At 45.6% G+C, this 14,023-nt stretch overlaps 1 pseudogene; it reads right to left on the bottom strand.

Annotated features, from left to right (window-relative positions):
- The window catches only part of LOC115478387, an 85,640-nt pseudogene that overhangs the window by 5,981 nt on the left and 65,636 nt on the right, over positions 1-14,023 (bottom strand).

The following is a 14,023-nucleotide window of genomic DNA, read 5'->3' as shown; positions in this document are numbered from 1 at the left end:
CTGTACCTCTCCCCTCCCCTGGTCCAGCAATTCCCTGTCCCTTCTCTCCACCTTTCCCCCTTATAGATCAGCAGTTCTGTGTCCCATTTTTCCGCTCTGTATCCTCTCTCCTGCTGTATGAAGGGAAACTTGCCACAGAAGCAAAAACTCACAGTAACAACATTTTTCAGCTAAGAAGCAGGAAGACTGAGGGAATCCGTGGGACCGTGTGAAGAAACAGTGTTTTAAGTCTGTATTGGATATTTTCCTCTTAAATGTCTGAAGTGTATTTCTCCTGTTTGGCCAGTAGATGGTGCATGTTTATGCTTAAAGCTGTTACAGAGGACTGAATTCTCTTTCTTTCAATTTGCACACAGATATTAGGAAGTTCCTGTAGTGATGTAACCAGTTTTATTTGAAACTTGACTGTTCTGGACTTTGGTTGGCCTGGAGTTTGAAATTACTCAGTAGATGCTGGCTGTTGCTTCAGTTTCAGCCTGGGAGAAGGAGAGGAAGATCTCTTTTGCTGAAGCTCTGTGAACAGATATATGCCCTGATCTCCCAGGTGCTTTCTAGGAAGTATGCAATAGTTTAGTTAGTGTTTTGATTGATCCTTATTTCAGTTACCTGTTATTGCTTGCCAATTGCACTATTTTGTTCCACTATTCAATATTTTTTAAAGAGAATTGTTTGTTTGCCCTGTTTGTCTGGCCTGATAAAGAATCCTGGTGGTTTGTGCGTTGGGTTTGTGAGTGATTTCTGGGAACTGTGGGACCACTGGGAATGTGGCTCCAGCAACCTAGAAATCACTGTGGATAATTGAGAGCGAGAGACTCGCACAGAGGCGATTGTGACCCAGTCGGTGGGAGGAGGGTGCTAGTGTAGAGCACGAGCGGCAGGTGCAGGCGGACCTAAGCTGTGCTGGGTTTAGACCCTCTAAGTGGCTGCAGGGTAACCCAGGCGGATGGCTAGGTATTTCATGACAGACCATTAGATCATGAAGGAGCAAAAGGGATTCTCAGGGAGAACAAGGCCACAGCAGAGAGACTACACTGGCTCCACAGCTGGGCCTGAAGCTTGTGCAACCACTCCGTCCCATGGGCAGTGTTGAACAGGAACCCCCCCCCCCCCCCCCAAGGTATTCTAACTGCATAGATGGAACCAAGTGGCTCTTTGTCTTGTTCACTACCCAGCCTAGGCCCTCTAGGAGCTCGGTCACCAGGGAGGTGGATGCTCTGGATTCCTTTTTCAAATCAGACCTGATCAGCCAGCTGTCATAAGAACATAAGAGTAGCCAAACTGGGTCAGACCAATGGTCCATTCTAGCCCAGTATCCTATTTTCCAAACAGTGGCTAAGCCAGGTCACAACTGGCAGAAACCCAAAATACTACAAATCTCAGCTGTGCTGAGCTGCTGATTCCCGCAGGCAGTGCAGTGTCTATTAGCTGGCATGCCCAATCACGCGGTTGGTCTGACAAGGCTGGTGTGCTCCTGCCTGTGGCCCAGTACTCCCTAGGCCCCTGTGGTTGTCCTGGGCTCCCAAGGTGGCTTCTTTTTCACTCTCCCTCCCAAAGCCCTAAATCAAGCTTGGCCCTCCCTCCCCCCCTTTTTTTTTTAATCAAATTTCCCTGAACAATAGGGAAATAAAGTGAAACTGGGATGGCCAGATACTCTCAACTTTTTTTTAAACTTTTGTTGGACGACTTAGACTACCAAGAGCTGCAGGGTGCCCCCAGGGAGGGGAGAGAGATGATAGCCTACAACCATACAGGCAAGGGTCCAAGCCTGACCGCTACCCAGTCAACCAGGGACAGGAGCAAGGCTTAGGCTCAACCATGGTGCTCGGCCAAGAAAGTGCACATCGGGGAGCTAGGCCCAGGAACAACACCAGCCTGAACACCCTTACCATCTGCCGGAGGCATAGAAATACTTGAAGTTCCAGCAGAGCACCAGTCCTGGTGATGTTTTCTGTCTCTACCTCCACCTACTGGTGTGAAAGGGAACGCAATACTTGAAGTTCCAGCAGAGCACCAGTCCTGGTGATGTTTTCTGTCTCTACCTCCACCTACTGGTGTGAAAGGGAACGCAATACTTGAAGTTCCAGCAGAGCACCAGTCCTGGTGATGTTTTCTCTCTCTACCTCCACCTACTGGTGTGAAAGGGAACGCAATACTTGAAGTTCCAGCAGAGCACCAGTCCTGGTGATGTTTTCTCTCTCTACCTCCACCTACTGGTGTGAAAGGGAACGCAATACTTGAAGTTCCAGCAGAGCACCCGTCCTGGTGATGTTTTCTCTCTCTACCTCCACCTACTGGTGTGAAAGGGAACGCAATACTTGAAGTTCCAGCAGAGCACCAGTCCTGGTGATGTTTCTCTCTCTACCTCCACCTACTGGTGTGAAAGGGAACGCAATACTTGAAGTTCCAGCAGAGCACCCGTCCTGGTGATGTTTTCTCTCTCTACCTCCACCTACTGGTGTGAAAGGGAACGCAATACTTGAAGTTCCAGCAGAGCACCAGTCCTGGTGATGTTTTCTCTCTCTACCTCCACCTACTGGTGTGAAAGGGAACGCAATACTTGAAGTTCCAGCAGAGCACCAGTCCTGGTGATGTTTTCTCTCTCTACCTCCACCTACTGGTGTGAAAGGGAACGCAATACTTGAAGTTCCAGCAGAGCACCAGTCCTGGTGATGTTTTCTCTCTCTACCTCCACCTACTGGTGTGAAAGGGAACGCAATACTTGAAGTTCCAGCAGAGCACCAGTCCTGGTGATGTTTTCTCTCTCTACCTCCACCTACTGGTGTGAAAGGGAACGCAATACTTGAAGTTCCAGCAGAGCACCAGTCCTGGTGATGTTTTCCTCTCTACCTCCACCTACTGGTGTGAAAGGGAACGCAATACTTGAAGTTCCAGCAGAGCACCAGTCCTGGTGATGTTTTCTCTCTCTACCTCCACCTACTGGTGTGAAAGGGAACGCAATACTTGAAGTTCCAGCAGAGCACCAGTCCTGGTGATGTTTTCTCTCTCTACCTCCACCTACTGGTGTGAAAGGGAACGCAATACTTGAAGTTCCAGCAGAGCACCAGTCCTGGTGATGTTTTCTCTCTCTACCTCCACCTACTGGTGTGAAAGGGAACGCAATACTTGAAGTTCCAGCAGAGCACCAGTCCTGGTGATGTTTTCTCTCTCTACCTCCACCTACTGGTGTGAAAGGGAACGCAATACTTGAAGTTCCAGCAGAGCACCAGTCCTGGTGATGTTTTCTCTCTCTACCTCCACCTACTGGTGTGAAAGGGAACGCAATACTTGAAGTTCCAGCAGAGCACCAGTCCTGGTGATGTTTTCTCTCTCTACCTCCACCTACTGGTGTGAAAGGGAACGCAATACTTGAAGTTCCAGCAGAGCACCAGTCCTGGTGATGTTTTCTCTCTCTACCTCCACCTACTGGTGTGAAAGGGAACGCAATACTTGAAGTTCCAGCAGAGCACCAGTCCTGGTGATGTTTCTCTCTCTACCTCCACCTATGGTGTGAAAGGGAACGCAATACTTGAAGTTCCAGCAGAGCACCAGTCCTGGTGATGTTTTCTTCTCTACCTCCACCTACTGGTGTGAAAGGGAACGCAATACTTGAAGTTCCAGCAGAGCACCAGTCCTGGTGATGTTTTCTCTCTCTACCTCCACCTACTGGTGTGAAAGGGAACGCAATACTTGAAGTTCCAGCAGAGCACCAGTCCTGGTGTTTTCTCTCTCTACCTCCACCTACTGGTGTGAAAGGGAACGCAATACTTGAAGTTCCAGCAGAGCACCAGTCCTGGTGATGTTTTCTCTCTCTACCTCCACTACTGGTGTGAAAGGGAACGCAATACTTGAAGTTCCAGCAGAGCACCAGTCCTGGTGATGTTTCTCTCTCTACCTCCACCTACTGGTGTGAAAGGGAACGCAATACTTGAAGTTCCAGCAGAGCACCAGTCCTGGTGATGTTTCTTCTCTACCTCCACTACTGGTGTGAAAGGGAACGCAATACTTGAAGTTCCAGCAGAGCACCAGTCCTGGTGATGTTTTCTCTCTCTACCTCCACCTACTGGTGTGAAAGGGAACGCAATACTTGAAGTTCCAGCAGAGCACCAGTCCTGGTGATGTTTTCTCTCTCTACCTCCACCTACTGGTGTGAAAGGGAACGCAATACTTGAAGTTCCAGCAGAGCACCAGTCCTGGTGATGTTTTCTCTCTCTACCTCCACCTACTGGTGTGAAAGGGAACGCAATACTTGAAGTTCCAGCAGAGCACCAGTCCTGGTGATGTTTTCTCTCTCTACCTCCACCTACTGGTGTGAAAGGGAACGCAATACTTGAAGTTCCAGCAGAGCACCAGTCCTGGTGATGTTTTCTCTCTCTACCTCCACCTACTGGTGTGAAAGGGAACGCAATACTTGAAGTTCCAGCAGAGCACCAGTCCTGGTGATGTTTTCTCTCTCTACCTCCACCTACTGGTGTGAAAGGGAACGCAATACTTGAAGTTCCAGCAGAGCACCAGTCCTGGTGATGTTTTCTCTCTCTACCTCCACCTACTGGTGTGAAAGGGAACGCAATACTTGAAGTTCCAGCAGAGCACCAGTCCTGGTGATGTTTTCTCTCTCTACCTCCACCTACTGGGTGAAAGGGAACGCAATACTTGAAGTTCCAGCAGAGCACCAGTCTGGTGATGTTTTCTCTCTCTACCTCCACCTACTGGTGTGAAAGGGAACGCAATACTTGAAGTTCCAGCAGAGCACCAGTCCTGGTGATGTTTTCTCTCTCTACCTCCACCTACTGGTGTGAAAGGGAACGCAATACTTGAAGTTCCAGCAGAGCACCAGTCCTGGTGATGTTTTCTCTCTCTACCTCCACCTACTGGTATGAAAGGGAACGCAATCCTATTTTGTCCAGAATAGTGAAGCCGTGACACTAAGAAATGCCAACTTACGATAGCTATTCTATATTGGTATCTGGACACCCAGATCCTGTTACAGAATTCATATTTAATGCCCAGCATTTTGGCACACTTTGAAGGCAGATCTATAATGTATTTAAGCTCACAAGGCTGTTTTCCAAGCTGTTGAATCCAAACTATACTTATATCTATACCATAAACCACATAACACAACCACTGCTAGCACGTTACAAGAGTCAGCCCATTCAGCCATTTCGGTAGCAAAGAGTCATTTAACTGTATTTGTAATCGAGCCTACAAATCTTGGAAAACAAAAAATTATTTTTAGAGTGATTGAATAGATAAGCAGTTTTGCAGAATACATTTTTTCGCAGAAAAAAAAATAAGTCATGCTGGTTTTCCCTCTATCCCTGCCACTTACCTGCCTCCTTTATGTGCTTGTAAACATCATCACTTCCTGCGGAGGAATATGGTATGTCATCATGAGCCACAAAATCTATCTGCAACAGGAAGAACGGAAAGCCACAGGCACATCAGTCAACAGGGCAGGCCAAGGCACCAGTCAGGTGCAAACATGTAATTTAAGGCAGGTCACTCTCCTTTTAAAGTATGAGAGGAGCTCGGGGGGAGGGGGCCAACACACACTTTAGCTGCTTGATTTCTATATTATTTTCTGTACTTTTATTCACAAAACGGACGACCACTGCATTTGATAAGGGAAAGACAGCAAGAGCCAAGGTGTCCTGTTGAATCTTCCAGTTCTGTAACAGAATGCTCTCAACTTCAAGTCGAGAACCCTCTAAGTCAAACAAACTTCAACCGACTACCTCCGAGCTCTGATCAGTAGAGATTTTTAAACAGACCACAGATTTACATATTCTAATCAGAAAACAGAAAAAATTACTTTGGCTATCTTTGTTATCTGGTTATATTCTAATTATGATCAGAGCCCTGGTTTCTGCTTTCCTCCATCTTTTCTTGTCTCTTTCCTCCATTTCTTTGTACCTTTGTTCATTTTATTTTTCTGCCTCTGTCCAGATTTAATTCATTCTTAACATAAGAACATAAGTGTTGTCATATTGGAACAGACAAGGTCCATGAAGGCCAGTATCCTGTTTTTCCAACAGTGGCCAGTCCAGGTTACAAGTACCCTGCAAGGACCCAAAAAAGTAAAATCAGATTTTATGCTGCTTATTCTAGAAATAAGCAGTAGATTTTCCCCAAGCCCATCGTCATAATGGCTTATGGACTTTTCTTTTAGGAAATTATCCAAGGGAGTAGCGTGATCAACAGGACACTTCCAATTAAAACCAAGGAGATGAAAGGTTTTAATTGGAAGTATCCTGTTGATCACGTTACTCCCTTGTCTCTACGACTTCCCCTTTGTAGCGGATCCAGTTTCTCCACTTTTGTGGCTGTCTTTTGTTAGGAAATTATCCAAACCATTTTTAAACCCCTGCTAAGCTAACTGCTTTTACCACATTTTCTGGTAATAATTCCAGAGTTTAACTACACATTTAATGAAGAAATTATTTTCTCCGGTTTCTTTTAAATGTACTACTTAGCAGTTTCACTGTATGCTCCCTAGTTCTAGTATTTTTGGAAACAGCAAAGAAGCGATTCACATCTACCCATTCCACTCCACTCAGTATTTTGTAGACCTCTATTATCTCCCCTCAGCAGTCTCTTCTCCAAGCTGAAGAGCCCTAGCCGCTTTAGCCTTTCCTCATAAGGAAGTCATCCTGTTCCCTTTATTTTCATTGCCCTTCTCTGTACCTTTTCTAATTCTGCTATATCTTTCTGGAAATGAAGTGACCACAGAGTTGCACACAGTATTCGAGTGCAGTCGCACCATGGAGTGATACAAAGGCAATACAACATTCCCATTCCTTTCCTATTGGCTTTCTTAGCCACCGCTGCACACTGAGCAGAGGGTTTCAACCTATCCAGTCTTCGATTTCCCTGTCTTTACTGCAGCAACGTACAGATTTCCATCTCGTTCCCTCATCTCTGCTTTCTTATCCCCTAGTCTTTCACTATTGTCTCCCCATCCTTCCACCCCATTCCTCCCCTTTCTCTCCCATCCTGCTTCTCCCCCCTTCCACCATTCTTCCATTGAGCTCCTTTAAATATTTTAACACATTTGATATTTATTTTATTTATTTTAGGTACATTTATACCCCACATTTTCCCACTAGAGCAAGCTCAATGTGGCTTACAATATTACAAAAGGTTACAATGCACGGAGGGTAATGACACAAAAGTCAGGACGGGAAAGAACATAAGGATAGTACACGTTGGATAAACGGGTATAGGCAATGTGAGGAAGGTGGAGACTGAGCATTATTTGGGGGGGGGATAAGCTTTCTCAAATAAAAATGTTTTTAAGGATTTCTTGAATAGCTGGTGGTCGTCAATCACTTTTAGATGTCTTGGTAGGATGTTCCAAGACTTTGGGCTGACGTAGGAGAAAGAAGATGAAAAGAGCAGTTTGTATTCAATAGACTTGCAGCTTGGGTAATGTAGATTAAGGTAGGATCGAGCAGTCTCCAAAGCATTTCTTGATGGTAGATCTATCAAATCTAGCATGTAGGCAGGGCCTTCCCCATATTATCTTGTGAGTCAATGAGCAGATTTTGAAGGTAATACGGTCCACAATGGGGAGCCAGTGCAGATTAAGCCACACTGAGCCCGCAAAAAGGTGGGAAAACGTGGGATTCCAGGGCTCTGTCCTTTCCTGGTTCTCTTCCTACCTCTCCCTCCGCACCTTTAGTGTTCACTCTGGTGGATCTTCTACTTCTATCCCTCTGCCTGTCGGCGTACATCAGGGTTCTGTTCTTGGTCCCCTCTTCTTTTCTATCTACACTTCTTCCCTTGGCTCATTAATCTCATCCCATGGCTTTTCCTACCATCTCTATGCTGATGACTCCAAAATCTACCTTTCTACCCCTGATATCTCACCTTGCATCCAAACCAACGTTTCAGCGTGCTTGTCTGACATTGCTGCCTGGATGTCTCAACGCCACCTGAAATTAAATATGACCAAAAACGAGCTTCTCATTCCCCCCCCCCCCCCAAACCCACCTCCCGCTCCCCCCGTTTTCTATTTCTGTTGATGGCACTCTCATTCTCCCTGTCTCCTCAGCTCGCAACCTTGGGGTCATCTTTGACTCTTCTCTCTCCTTCTCTGCTCATATCCAGCAGACCGCCAAGACCTGTCGTTTCTTTCTTTACAACATCCGTAAAATCCGCCCCTTTCTTTCCGAGCACTCTACCAAAACCAACCATCATCCCAACCCTTGTCACCTCTCGTTTAGACTACTGCAATCTGCTTCTTGCTGGCCTCCCACTTAGTCACCTCTCCACTCTCCAGTCGGTTCAAAACTCTGCTGCCCGTCTCGTCTTCCGCCAGGGTCGCTTTACTCATACTACCCCTCTCCTCAAGACCCTTCACTGGCTCCCTATCCGTTTTCGCATCCTGTTCAAACTTCTTCTACTAACCTATAAATGTATTCACTCTGCTGCTCCCCAGTATCTCTCCACACACGTCCTTCCCTACACCCCTTCCCGTGCACTCCACTCCATGGATAAATCCTTCTTATCTGTTTCCTTCTCCACTACTGCCAACTCCAGACTTCGCGCCTTCTGTCTCGCTGCACCCTACGCCTGGAATAAACTTCCTGAGCCCCTACGTCTTGCCCCATCCTTGGCCACCTATAAATCTAGACTGAAAGCCCACCTCTTTAACATTGCTTTTGACTCCGTAACCACTCGCCTCCACCTACCCTCCTCTCTTCCTTCCCGTTCACATTAATTGATTTGATTACTTTATTTATTTTTTGTCTATTAGATTGTAAGCTCTTTGAGCAGGGACTGTCTTTCTTCTATGTTTGTGCAGCGCTGCGTACGCCTTGTAGCGCTATAGAAATGCTAAATAGTAGTAGTAGTAGTCTCTTGTAATCAGAGGTGATATTGTGATGTCATAATGCCTCAGGCCACCAATAAGAGCCAACCTCATCAGTGATGTCACAATGGCTTGATTGTCCTATACTTGGCTCACTTTTATTACATAGCTCTTTGAGCAGGGACTGTCTTTCTTCTATGTTTGTGCAGCGCTGCGTACGCCTTGTAGCACTTGTAGGGCTATAGAAATGCTAAATAGTAGTAATAATAGTAAAATAAAATTAAAACGGAGAGGTTGAGCATGATCAAAGCGTGTTTTGCCTAAGATTAGCCTTGCAGCTGTGTTTTGAGCAGTCTGGAGCTTTTTCAGAATGAAATTTCGGCAACCAGCATAAATTCCACTGCAGTAGTCAATATGTGATAGTACCAACCAGTGAGTAAAGGTTCGGAAGAGCTCCCTTGGGAGGAATTGCCTGAGACGCCTCAATCACCACATGGAGTGGAACATTCTTTTTTGTGATGAGCTTAGCTTGACTGTCGAGTAGCAAGTGATTATCCAACAAGACACCAAGGATTTTTAGACTTTGTGAGATCGGAAGAGCATAATCCTTTGTGATGAGCGAAGTCGGGATTATTTTTATGCTGGGACGAAAGGATTAGACACTGCGTTTTGTCTTTATTGAGTTTGAATTGAAACGTTATAGCCCAAGAATCTACGATGGAAAAACTAGCAGGCTATTGCGTCAGATATTTCTGCTAGTGTGGATTTAAAAGGGATATAGATGGTCACATCGTCTGCATAGATGAATGGATTGAGGCCCAGTTTTGATAAGGTTTTTGCTAGAGGAATCAGCATGATGTTGAAAAGAGTAGGGGAAAGGGGTGAGCCCTGGGGTACTCCACAATAAGCTTTCCAATGCATAGAGATGACAGATTTGGCTTTGACGAGGTATGTTCTCTGGAACAGAAAGCCCTTAATCCAGTTAAGCACGTTACCGCCTATTCCAAATGTATCCAATAGATGAATGAGGAGATTATGATCCACCATATCAAATGCACTGGAGATGTCAAATTGAAGAGTAGTGGTGAGGTTAAAGGAAGACCAGGCTGAGGGGGACAGGATAGGACAGGAGGGAGAGTGAGAGTCAGGAAGGGTGGAGTGGTGGGAGAAAGAGCAAAGGTTGAAGAGCAGAGCGAAGATAGGAAGTTTGTTTGCCAAGAGGCTGCAAGTGATAACACAGAAAAGACAGAGACAACAGAGTAGCTTATCTTCCAACCATACTCTTGGCCTGACAGTACTCTGTAGTCGGGGAAAAAAAGAGCATGGTCTTCAGGAGAGCGCGATTTACTCCACCTTCGCTCAGCGGAGTGGAGATGAGAGCAGAGGAGCCGAATGGCAGGAGTGGACTGGAGGTGACATGGGAACGAGGGGGTTCTGTGGAGAGGAAAGCATGCCTGACAAGAAGGGAGGCACAGTGGTCAGTGGGAATGGAGGGAGATAGGGGCACCAAGTGTGTTAGGGACACAGAAATGTAAGAAATAGAAGCTTCACTGAAGGACCAAATGGGAACAGGAATAGGTGCTGGAGGAGCAGGGCGAGGAGGAGAGGGGAGGTGAAAAGTAAGGAGATGATTAGACTAGGGAATGGGAAAAGTGAGGAGGGAACAGGAGGGGATGCGAGAAACGGATGTAAAGAAAATCAAGAACATTGCCAGCCTTGAGGGTATGAACGGAAACATGTTGTGTGAGACCAAGGTTGGAGGTCAGGGATTGAAAAGATGTACAGAGATCAGAAGGGGGCAGATCAAAATTGCAAAGGAGGAGTGGGTGAAAAACAGTGGAACATTCAGACGAAAAGCAGAGCTCGTAAACAAAGTAGAAAGAGGAGGGGATGATAGAGTATGGTGACAGAGATGAGAGGACGGAAGAAAGATGAAGGATAAGAACCTCAGATATGGAGAAGGGCTTGGTCGTACAAGGGGTCAGTTGGAAAGGGGGTGAAAGACACAAGTTCCCGCCCCCCCCCCCCCCCAAGGGCAACGAAGATGGAGGAAAGGTAATCTTCCCCCCTCATGGGTCTACTTCACATGCCGCCCCCCCCCCCCCCCCTGCTTCTTCAGCCCAGCGTGGCAAAACAATTTACAGTAGTCCCGGGCCGAAGACTTCATACACAAAGTCAGTTATGCCGGTTCCATGCCCTCTCCCCCCACCAAAAACATCAATTTCTTGTTCCAGGGCAGGAGACCAGCTGAACCAACAGCGCATGTATGAAAACTGCAGTCCTGGGACTACTGTAAGTTTTTTGCCACTGTTGGTCGGGAAAAGCAGCAACAAGGGAAGGGAGGTAAGAAATGTCCTCTCCTAGGCGCCACATACCTCTTGAGTACTCTTTGGGATATGTGTACCGTGTATTTGAGAACTTCTTCTCAACCCACTGAGCCAGTCAGGTTTTCAGGATATCCCCAATGTATATGCATGAGATACCAAGGAGGAAGTGCGTGCAAATCTATCTCAAGCATATTCATCGTGAATATCCCCCCAAAAATGACTGGCTAGTTCTGCCCCAAGGACTGGGTTGAAAACCAAACATAGTAAATGACGGCAGATAAAGACCACCACACAGGAAAGTGTTTAGGGTTGTACCAGCAGCTCCACGCAGGTTAAAACTCCCCCCCCCCCCCCCCCCCACACTCTAAGCCTTTGTTTAGGATTGTATGTGCCACTCCGTGCAGGTTTATTCCCAACCTCAAACCTTTCGTGAAGTGTGAAAGTCTTGTAAGTTTTGCCTCAATTCCAACCTCATTTTATGAATGGATCCCACATCTTTTGAATTCTATTAGTATCTGAAATAAAAGTTGCTTTAAATTAAGAGACTAAGGAAGACAATATTTATGAAAATTTGGGGCGCTTATATAGATTCTCTGTCCCATAAGGGAAAAGTTCGGTCTTAAACATGCTAGATCAGCAGACAAACACATAAGTACCAGACATCACGAACGGAAGATGAGGGAAGGGTGGGAAGGCAATATAGGTCTGGGAGGAGGGGAGTTACATAATAACATTGGAGGCAATCTGTCCCAGTAGCAGATTAACGAACAGTTGAATTTGGTTGCTTGAGATATCAATGGAGGTTAGGAGGCATATGTAATGTCTGCAATAAGTGGGATGTATTAAAACCTTTGAAGGGGTGGGGGATGGAGTTGGGAGGGGGGGAATAATTTTGATGATGTTAAAGTCACCATACTTGCACTTAATGTGTTTTGTCACATATGGAAATATCTTGAGATGTTGTTGTGAATTTTGTTATATCATCAATAAAAATTGTTGAAAATTAAATTAAGAGACTACATTTTACAGTATGTTTTAAGATCCCTACTGCGTATTATGTCTGTTAAATTCGTCAGGCAAAGTTAATGTACAAGAAAAAAAAAAAACTACACAGCTACATGGTTATTTTTAGTTGCAGTAATCACAATTTCCCACAAACAACTGTTGAGAGTCCTCAGAAACTGGCACTCTCGCTCCTGCAGCCAGCCAAAGTAGTGTGATGTCCAAAAACCTGTCACAAGAAAAGGTCCCAGCCAGGATACCATGGAACAGGCCAGAAATTCAATATTAACTAAGTATCAAGACCAGGTTTGCCAGATGGGAAAAAATTCCCCAGCCCAAGCTGCCCAACAGGCTATCTGAGGGGGGGGGTAGGAGTGTGCTCTGCCTCCTCTTTCCTCCACGACGTGACGTGCAGCTACTCTCTGCTTTGCTCCTCCTCCAGTGCGTGATGAGGTCATCACGCACCTCGCCTTCCTATTGGTCAAATTTGGAACCAAGCCTCATTCTGTCTCCAAATTTGACCAATAGGGTGATGACAGTAGACAGCTGGAAGGAAGAACCTGCCGTGGCTGCCCAAAATAAAAAACAAACCAGCTCAAAAAGTTGCGACTGCCGGAAAGTGCCCTTGGTCAGCAAAAAAAACCCCCAAAAACAAAAAAAAAACTTGCCCAATTCCGCAGGAAAACTGCCGAGTTTGCAACCCTGATCAAGACTCCACGCCAGCTAAATTTCCAGTGATATTTATAACATATGAAAAATTCCGTAACAGCTGCTCAGATTGCTTATGAGTTTTCAGACACACAAGGTGCCCTTCGTAGTCAAACACAATGAACCAGACTTATCACGTCTCAAAGTCCAAGAAGCATCTTCTACACTTTAGTTCTAAATGGAGGAGTCCAGTTATTTCTCTTCATGAGTACATCAGTAATTTTACAGAGCAATAAAGTGCCTGTCAGCAGGTTTCATCCTACTAATCAGTTAAATTTAAACATAGGTAGAGGGGGGAGGGGTGGGAGGGGGATTTAAATGTAAGTTTGTAAAAAGCTTGATGATGGTTTAGGCAGATTGGTTTGAGAACTAAGTAGTGTATATTTTACATTTGTAATTTGTATGGTTGCACGGCTTGGAGTTATGTATTGTGCATTATCATCAATAAAAAAGGTTGAAATATAAAAAGAAATGCCTGTCAGCAGGACGTTGACGCTTCTTACCCTGTGCTCCGCTAAGAATTCTGGCGTCAGTGTCCATGGAGCATTTCTGACAACTTCATCCACGTAACGGCAGTGTTGCACAGCATCATAGCGTTCGTGTTCATTCATCACCGTGAAGCCTTTCAGATTGTGCGTCAGCTCATCACTGCACACTGGGAACAGAGACACTTGATACAGCTCAGCTATCACACACAACCTGTCACGCATACACTAAATAGCTCCATCACAAACGTAACATAAGAAGCCAGAGCAGACGTAGATGTTACTGCTAGCCAACCTGGCATGTTGCTAGCCACCTCATACCAGGATTCTTTGGCAACTTCAGAATACCAGCTTCCCGGAGAACAATTTTCAAAGCCATTTATGCAAGTAAATAGTGATTTACATTCATAACTGGATGTCTGAAAGTTGCCCGTTTTTTTTTCTGCCCAAAAATGTGATGTTCCAGTTTAGGGGGAGGAAAGTTTTCGTAGAGATTGGAAAACAGATAGTTTCAAGTACACGCCATGTTTTCCCATAAAAGAATTTACCTACAAGGAAAGCAAATGCAACATTCATAGATCCTTTTCCTTGAAATGTGGTATAAAAGTCAATAGGTAAAAAATACCTTGACATGGTGGGCTCTTTTAATGAGCATTGTTGGGACAAACAAACAGAAAGGGTACGTAGGG

Source organism: Microcaecilia unicolor, chromosome 10 (assembly GCF_901765095.1).
Source record: "Microcaecilia unicolor chromosome 10, aMicUni1.1, whole genome shotgun sequence".
Classification (NCBI taxonomy): Eukaryota; Metazoa; Chordata; class Amphibia; order Gymnophiona; family Siphonopidae; genus Microcaecilia; species Microcaecilia unicolor.
Note: the sequence above shows the minus strand (reverse complement) of the source record. Positions and strands in the feature narration are given on the sequence as shown.